Raw genomic sequence first — 9,897 nt, 5'->3', positions numbered from 1 at the left:
CAACCATAGTTAATCTTTTAAACATAGTTATTCAGCTAGTAAGGCATCATAAGATACTTTAACATATTCATAATAAAAATCTAACAAATATTTTTTTTTCTATCACCGTCTGAAAAAGGTTGGGAAGGCTTTTGTGGAAGTAATATTTACAGATTAGTAAGTGCTGCATGATGAATTAAAAATCCATTTATTTGGGTTATAAATGTATCTGTATTTAAGATATACTCTTCTACTGATCCTATATTAATGTTTTAACGATGAGCTTGCCTTGCTACAAGTCGAGGGAGACAAATATTAAACACGTATAGCTCTGCTTTTGACTCAACAATAAAATATAAAATATGAAATTCTTCATCAACATTAGCCCTAATTTCCTTGAGTTCTGATAAAATGGTCTCCGCTATTCTCATCTTCTTAATCAAGTCAATGTCATGTTTTTGAAAAGTAATACTTAAAATAGTTGTATAATTAAATAATACATTCTAATGAGAAATAAAATTTGGAATAAGCATTGAATCCAATAATTTTCTTGCTTCTAAGGAAATATTTCTTTTAGGCCATTATGATATTTCAGTAATAGCAAATAATTGGCTCTTAACTCCTTAAAAGCTGTTACTGCTTGATGGCAGAGACTCTATCTCGTTGGACAAGGTTGCAATTTCTTTTTCCCTGTTGGACAAAAAGTTTCAGAAATAATAATTATTTGACTAGACATTTGAAAATGGTAGATAAATATTACGCCACTAAAAATTTGAAAATAATAAGTAAATATTACGCCGGAAAACTTGAAATCGAAATTAATTGATAAAATAACTTAGTAGTAAATGTGATAATAAATGTAATTAAATATATATATGAATAAATATTAACAAATATAAATTAATATAAACAATAATATTTTTGAAAAATATATCCGGCATCTGCATTTTTTAGCTTTGGGGGTGGGGGGGAGGGGGGAATTGTCCCCCTGCCTCCCCCCAGCTGCCTACACCAATGGCTCTATTCCCTCTCATAAGGCAATTATCAATTATTATTAATTCAGACTCATATTCTTACACTTATTCCCTTTATCATCCCAAGCAGGGATTCGAACCGAACCCGAACCCAGAGAAGAAAACCCTTTTGGGGAAAAAATGTGAACCCGAACAGAACTTGAATCTTAAAAAAATTTTAAAACCCCGAACCGAACCCGTGAATTTAATTTGAATTCGGGTTCAACCGGGTTCAGTGTATTGTTTAAAATCATATATTATGATATTTGTGTAAATACAAATATTCGTAATTTAATTGAGATTTTATAATATTTTCAAATTTCCAATTAAGTGAAGTGTTTATAAATTTTTAACAACTTAATTCATATACGCCATTTTTAAAATTTATTTAATTTATTCTCAAAGATTCCTATTGGAGTGTTAATAAATTTTAAACAATTTAATTCATTTACGCCGTTTATTTTTAATTTTTAACTTATTCTCAATGATTATTAAGAGGAAAATGAAAGTGAACAATTCAAAGTAAAAATTATTATATTGGATATTGTTAATTTAAGGAAATATGTCATTAAATTTTTAAAATTGATACATGACTAAGCTTTGTATCAATAACTATATTTTGCCTATAAATAAATAAAATATTTATTTTTTATGCCAAATTTTTGTCTAGTTTTTTATGATTTAAATATATAATTTTTTTTATCAATTCAGAAATTCTTAATCCCGAGCTGAATTCGGAACCAACCCCGGGTTCAAAAATATTTCGAACCCACCTATTTTTATTTTACCTTTGAACCCGGGCAAAAATTTTGCCGGGTTCGCATCCCTGATCTCAAGGTTTTTTCCCTGTTAACCATAATTTCACCAAATTCAATTCCATATTTTTCAACGTATATTCTTGCATTTCTTTCCACATAGTAGGACTACCCTTAAAACCCCACGTTAATGTACGAATCAACGCCTCTTCACCAACTTTATCATCCTCTATAATATGGCTTACCTCTTCGTCAACTCCTAATCTCGATAAAACATCTGGTAAATGAATTTTCTTTTCCTTGCCTATACTTTAATTCCAAATCAAAACTACCCACTAACAATAACCAACGTTGAAGTCCTGGTGGTATCATTAAATCTTTATTATCCTTTTTAAACAAATGTATCAAGGGTTTGTGATTTTTATACACTACAAATTTTCTTCCAATCAAATATTCCCTGTATTTTGGCAATCTATATATAACCGCTAAAGCCTCCTGTTCTATCACTGAATATCTCGTTTCTGCTTCTTTAAATACTATCGAGAAAAATATCACCGGTCTTTCCATTCCTTCTATCTAATGTAATTAATCCGCCCCCCCCACCAGAGTTAAAGTAGCGCGCTAACTTTTTTGGTAGCTATAGCTAATAGCGGTCTTTTTTTGTAATTATTTAATTTTTTAGCGCGCTACTTTTTTTGAAAGTAGCTAAGTAGCCGTTACTTCACTACTTTTAAAAAATATAATGAAGGTAGGTAAGTATAAACATGAAAATTTAAATATAATATCCTAATTAATTATAATTTTTATGATTTATTATTTAATTTTGAAATTGAAATATAATTTCAATTTGTAATTTATATTTTCATTTGTATTATAAACGTAAATCACGTGTTAATAATTTAAAATGTCATCGCCTATGGATATCTTGATCGTTGAAAGTGATTCAGACAATGATATTAATGAAATGGAAGATACCAGGGAAGAAAATGTTCTTAATAGCTATAATACATATTTCCCATTCCATAGATTTGAAAATTTTTTTAAATAAATACATAACCAAAACTGATTTCAAAAAAAAAATATTTCCTCAAATCAATCATAAGCTATAACGTCAAGAAACACCTAAAGGTAAATTGTCATCTTTACATTCTAATAATATTTATTTTATAAGACTGTTCATGAGTTTTAAGGAAATGGAGAAACATCTAAATAATTTTGGTATAGGCGAATCTACATCCAAAAAGACTAATTCAATTCAAACCAAATTAATTAATAATGCAAATGACAATATTTCTCAGAAATTGGCTGATAAAGTTATTGTTGATTTTATAATTTTTACTATACAGTTCAGCCAATGTCCTTAGTTGATAATCCATCATTTACCATGATGATTAAAACTATATCCCCTGGTACAACTTATGCCGCCAAACACTAATGAATAAAATAGCGGATAACTTTAAAATGATGAAAGATGCTCTAATAGTAGAGTTATCAGAGATATCATATATATGTACCGTGGGAGATAGCTGGACACATAACAGAAGGTAAAAACTTATTTATATTTATAAATTGATCTGATTAAATATTTTTGAGCTTATTTGGGAATCACAAGTCATTGGCTAGACCCAAGGACTTTAAAAAGAAGATCTGTGGCATTAACCCTCAAAATAATAATAGGATGCCAGACATACGATGTACTTGCAAATAAAATTATTTATAATCTATCTTATATTAAAAATATATAAGATTAAATACGCCCTTACCCTCAAGTGCTAGTGTCGAGAGATTATTTAGTAAGGCAAAGCTTATACTTTCTGATCGTCGCTCTAGACTTAGGGATGATAATATTGAAATGATTTTATTATTAAAATGCAAATTACCATAAATATTTATTTTTATTACATAAATTTTTTTATAATCAAAACTAACTATATTTAATATTTATAAATGTTGATTTTTATATATTTACTATATACAATAACATTATAAGCAAAATATAAAAAATTTGTTTTTTATAAAAAGTAGCTAATAGCGAGCTATTTTTTTGACAAATAGCGATAGCGGTAGCGCGCTACTTTTAAAAGTAGCGTTTAACAACTCTGCCTCCCACACACTCCTTTGTTGGATGCATATACTGCTAAAATTACCTCAAATCACTATTGAAACATACCAAAACAGGATCTTTATTAATTTCCAATTTCAACTTTTAAAATGATACTTCTTGAGCATCTTTCCATTCAAATTGAACATTTTTCTTCAACAACTCATATAAAGGCGCAGCTATTCCAGCAAATTCCTTTATAAATCGATGATAATTTACCATTCCCATGAAAGATTGAACCTCAGACTGGTTCACAGGTTTACGCATATTCGCTATACTCATCAAATTTTTATCCATCGGTTTTACTTCCGTCCCATTTATTTTATGCTCCAAATAGGTTATTTCGGTTACTCCCATGACACTTTTCTCATAACTGGCTCGCAATCCTTTACTTTGAATTCTTTTAAAAACTTCTTCCAATCTTTTATTATGGTTCCACCGATATTCCCGTTACTAACACATCATCCATTAAAATATCCCTTCTAACCCTTGAAAAACCGCTGCCATCGTACACTGAAAAATGGGTGCCGAAACACTTAATCCAAATAGTAATCTACAAAACGTGAATAATCCCTTAAAGGTTGTTATCTTCAACAATTTTTTCGTAGATTCCTTCATCGATAATTGTAAATAAGCACACGAAAAATCTATCTTAGAAAAATATTTTGCTCCTTTTAAATTCCTTAAAATTTCATCAATTCTTGGTAAATAATATTTTACCTCCACTACTCCCGGATTAAGAGTTACTCTAAAATCTGCACAAATTCTTAACTGTCCATTGGCCTTCCGCACTGGAACCAATGGTGTTGTCATTCACTATACCCAATAGGACAAATGATTCCATCACGTAACAAATTATCTAATTCTCTCTCCATTTCCGCTCTCCATTCGAAAGGCACTCTGCGTACTGCACAATATTGCGGAACATAACTCTCTTTTAAACGTAACCTCATAATCTAATAAACGACTTTTTTATCAAAAATTTCCCCATATTTATTCTTCAAGCCCTCCACTGCTTTTTGCAAAACTATCAAATTCTGGTTTACTTCAATTTCATCCACTACTACGTTGTCCTCAAATTTTTTCCTTACTAATTTCGCTGGTATAATTTCTGACCTCTGCCATTTATCTCTTTCAAATTTAATTACTTTCAACTGAGAATTATCTAAACATTTTCTTGTATCATTATTTTCTCCTCCAAATATCTTCTCAACTTCCAAATAATTGTTCACTCCATTATTAGCTATTTCTTTAATATACTTCTTTTCCACTTCCATATTTCCACCAACCAAATTGTCTTCCATGCTATTATCATTTTTCCCATCATTTCCTTATTCTCTTTTGGCATTATATTTCCATTTCCACTTTCTATCTTAATCCCCTCAAAAATATTCCACAAATTATTAAGCACCCAATTTTCATTATCCAATTCCACCCCATTTCCACTTCCTTCTCTAAAACCCATAAATTACATCGTATTTCCTACCACCGCTAGTAAATTGCTTTCCCTATACCATCATTTATTCTTTATTATACCAATATTTGGCTACAATTTATTTACCAACTCATTACCGAGATCGTCGCTCCCGTAATAACATCATTATTTCTTTATTTCCTACGGTCACCTTTACCCTCGGACATATCAAAATTATCATTCTCTACCATCAATTTTGGACTCATATCACTTACAAACTCGATTTCCTTTAAATTATTTTTTTTCTCACTTTCTTCGAAATTGTTTACCAACTCTGATTTTTTATCCCATTCCAGATTTATTTTGTTATTTTCCTTAATTATATCAGGCATTATATCCCTCTTCAGATTTATTTCCTTTATACCGTTTTTACAAACTTTGTGCATTAAATCCCAATTTTTTCCCCTTTCCGCGTCACTCTTATTTATAATATTATTTATTTGCCCCTGACACTCTCCCGACGCGAAATTCCTTAATATATTTCCTTTTCTATCATACAGTCATGCCACTGAACAATCCTTTTGTCCAATTTCTCGACATTTGAAGCATGTGACACTTCCAACATTATTTCTTTCATACAAATATTTTCTCGATACTTCCTTTTCATTTTTATTATGTACATCCGATGCTAAATATTCAACTGCTGGAAATGCTCTGTTACCCAATAAACATTCATCCCGTGCATGCCACAATTTTTCGTATTTTTCACAAACAATTCTTTTATGCGTATTTCCAATAATTTATATGCTGGAACATAACAACTTTCTAAACTGCGCCCTTTATTTCCACATCTTTTATAAGACACTGGTAACGCCCTTTTAACCATTTTTCATTACAATCCTTGCTTATGTGGCCAAATTTTCCACATGTATAACACACTTTTTGACGACGCTCCTTGCTTTATTTTCTCCTTACAATTTCTAATTATGTGGCATATTTCCCACATGTAAAACATGTTCCATTTAATCCCATTCCACTTAACCAACCCCTTTTATTTTCCTCCTTTTCTCCTTGATTTCTATAATTATTTATGTTATATCTTTGATTTTCTTCGTGCAATTTTTTAATTTCCCATTCCATTTCCTCAACTTTTTTAAGCATTTCCTTTTCCTCTTTTTCTTTTTCTAAAATTTCTCTTTCAATTTCCTTTTTCTTTATATTTTCAATTTCTATTTCTTCTATTACCATACACTTTATCATATTTATTATTTCATTTTCATTATTTCCATATCCCATCTTTTTATTTTCCGTATCAATTTCATTTTTTTCTTTTTCAGAATCTCTAATGATCTCTGGTTTATTAACATTAATTCCAAATTTTCTATTTTCAGAATCTTTAATGATATCTGTTTTTAATATTCCATTTTTTTCATCATATATATTTCATTACACAACTTTTCTATTTCCTTTTTAAATTTTTCATTTTTTCTATTTCTATTTGTTTTAATATTCCATTTTTTTCATCATATATATTTCATTACACAACTTTTCTATTTCCTTTTTAAATTTTTCATTTTTTATTTCTATTTGTTTTAATATTCTTATTTTATTTATATCTTTATTTCCAATTTCCTTTCTTATACCAAAAATAAATTATAATCTATATTACTAAAATTATTGCTACTCCCAAATAAATACCTAATTGAGAAATATTTTTAATTTCCACGTAATTGTATGTTTTCATACCTAACAATTCTTTATATTTTAAATTAAATTTTCTTTATAACAAACTAATTAATAACTTACTAAAAAAAATTTTGCAATTCTAAATGAAAAAAAAATAAGTTAATGCAATTATTACTAAGATCACTAATAAACAATACATTAAATTTTAAATGAAAAAAAAAATTTACCTTTGATTTCGAATTTATTTTTATTATAGCCTTCGTATAGAGCGGTAGTAATTGGTTACGCCGAACCTTTTTTATAATTATAGGTCTTTTTTTTCACGACACCACAATAATATCTGCTTATTAATACTTCTATAAGATTATGTCTGCTTATTAATGGAATACTGGATTTTTTAGAACTTAGGTTTTTTTCTACTACGTTTTTTGTTTTACACTTTTTTATATTTTCTTTATTTTATTTTAAAGATTTTTCAAACAAAAAAAATAAATAATAATTCTTCTTTTTCATATGTATAAAAAACATATACTTTAAAACATTATATATAAAATAATCTATAATCCAAAAATAAACATAAAAAAAATATAATATTACAACAGATCCCATTAGAGAAATATGTCACATATTATGGTTTAATTATAACAGGTATCTGGGTTATAGATGTTGTTGTGATTGCATTATTTTGATTTGAACTTATTTAAAATCTTGTGTATATAAATTTGAATATTTACGGAAAATAGTTTTTTTTTTATATATATAAAATTGAATATTTAAAGTTCATGTAAAATTTGAATATGTACATTGTTAATAATGAGTATTATATTATAGAAAGAAAAGATTTTTGGTTTTAATAATTTTGGTTTATATAAATTTTTGAATAATGATTTAAAGTTGATTATAATGAGAAGAAATATATTATGTTATAATCGGATGATGATTATATATAAGACAATTTTTATAATTTAAAGGACTTTTTAATTTTTTTTACTTTCACATAATTTTTCGCATATAATTTTTTGTATTTTATACTTTTATTTTTCTTTTTTTTTGGTTATGTTTCCCTTTATATTAATTTATTTAATTTATAATTAATTTTTGGTATTAGTATTTAATAAAGGATTCAAAACTATAATTTTAGTATATATTTTTATTTCTATTTTATATTTAGATTTTTAAGTTCCCAGTCCAAAAACCACCAACTGTGACAGTGATGCTGGAGAGAGGATTTGTTAGACAAATAAAACCAAGTTCTCCTATTCAGTCTAATGCATATCAATTATACAGTGGGACAAGGAGACGTGTCAAACTGTATTCTAATACAAAAAAAAATTCCAGAAGAACGTAAGAAAAATATGTAAATAAAAGTAGGAAAAATATTTAGAGAAGTATTCTAAAAAGAATAAAATTTATCTTCTAAAATAAAAATTGGATAAAAAAGAGATTTAGATTTATTTTTAAAGATGTAGGTTGAAAAAGAAAAATTATTTTACGATAGCAATTTTGGTAAATATTGATAAGATTATGTAACAGAATTATGTAGGAATACAATATCTAAAATTAAAAACAAAGAATTATAAAGGTAGCATTCATAGTAGATAAGATATAAAGAAGTTTGTGTTTTATTTATCTAGTTATAAATTATGAAATTATTAGATCATGAAAGCGGAATACAAAAATTAATTCGAAAGAACGAATATGAGATTGGTTAAATGGATGTGTGAGGCATTTCTGAGTAAGAGAATTGTTATAAATAATAAAATATTTATACTTAGATTATAGTATTATATTTAAAAGAATGTCAATCAAATAGTTATTATTTTTATTGATTGTAAAAAATATAAAGTATATCGATTTTATTATATACTATTTTTGATTTTGGATATTAAAAATAAAGTGTAGTTCTTGTAGTTTAAAATTTATCGTATCAGAGGTAAAAAAGTGGTACACGTTGAACCAGGTCGAAATTTTACTGGGAAAATATTTAAATAAAGAGAAACAAATTTATAGGACGCAGTTCCTAAAGAAGATCATTTTTATTCGAGGAAGAAATTTGAAGGATTATTCGAACCCGGATTAAAAAAAAGATAAAGAAAAATATATTGTCTTTGTTAAATATCTTGTTGCACACCACAAAGCAATTATTGTTTATGATAAAATTTTTATTATTAATATTTTAATGAGAACATGGTTTATTTGTTTATTAGTAATCATAGGAATTCTAACTTTAATAAATGCAAATTTATAAGAATAATTTTGTTAAAGTATTTAATTCGAGTTTTGATAAATTGGATGTGACCAATTGTGTGGTTAAAGCTTTAATTTTTTTCATCTTATATATTTCATTGATTTTTATTATACATAATTAAGATAGTTTAGAATAAATATTTTACAAATAAAGTGAGTAAGTTAAATGATTCTAATGTTGTAGATGTGAATCCTATGACATCCGATAAATTTTTAGATTTTTCTGAAGATCTAAAAAATAGTTTAAATTTGATTCTAATTGAACTTAGAAATTTAAATATCCAGAAAATAAGTAATTCCAGTGGGAATGAAAAGTCAAATACTAGTGAAGTGCCTATTGTTGGTAAAAGTATTATGAGGTCAAAAGATATAAATGTTAGTCTAGCGAGTAACTAAAGTTGTTATCAAATTATTAAAAAAATTATGGTCAAAGTTTGGTATTCCTAAAATTATTGTGTCAGATGGAGGTCCAGCGTTTATAAGTGAAAATTTAAACATTTTTGTACCTCGTTGCAAATAAAACATATGTTGACTCCGCCATATCATCATAGTTCTAATGGTCAGGCTGAAAGAATGGTAGCCATAGTGTAAAATTGGATAAAAAAAGCCAAAATAGAAAAAACTGAAATGTGGATGGCTCAGTTATATTACAATAATTCTAAAAATAAAGAGGGTTTTATTCCTGTAGAATTGTTTTAAGGT

This window comes from Gordionus sp. m RMFG-2023, chromosome 1, assembly GCF_954871325.1.
Source record: "Gordionus sp. m RMFG-2023 chromosome 1, tfGorSpeb1-WG-v2, whole genome shotgun sequence".
Lineage (NCBI taxonomy): Eukaryota > Metazoa > Nematomorpha > Gordioida > Chordodea > Parachordodidae > Gordionus > Gordionus sp. m RMFG-2023.
The sequence above is the reverse complement of the archived record's forward strand: the minus strand, read 5'-3'. Positions refer to the sequence as shown.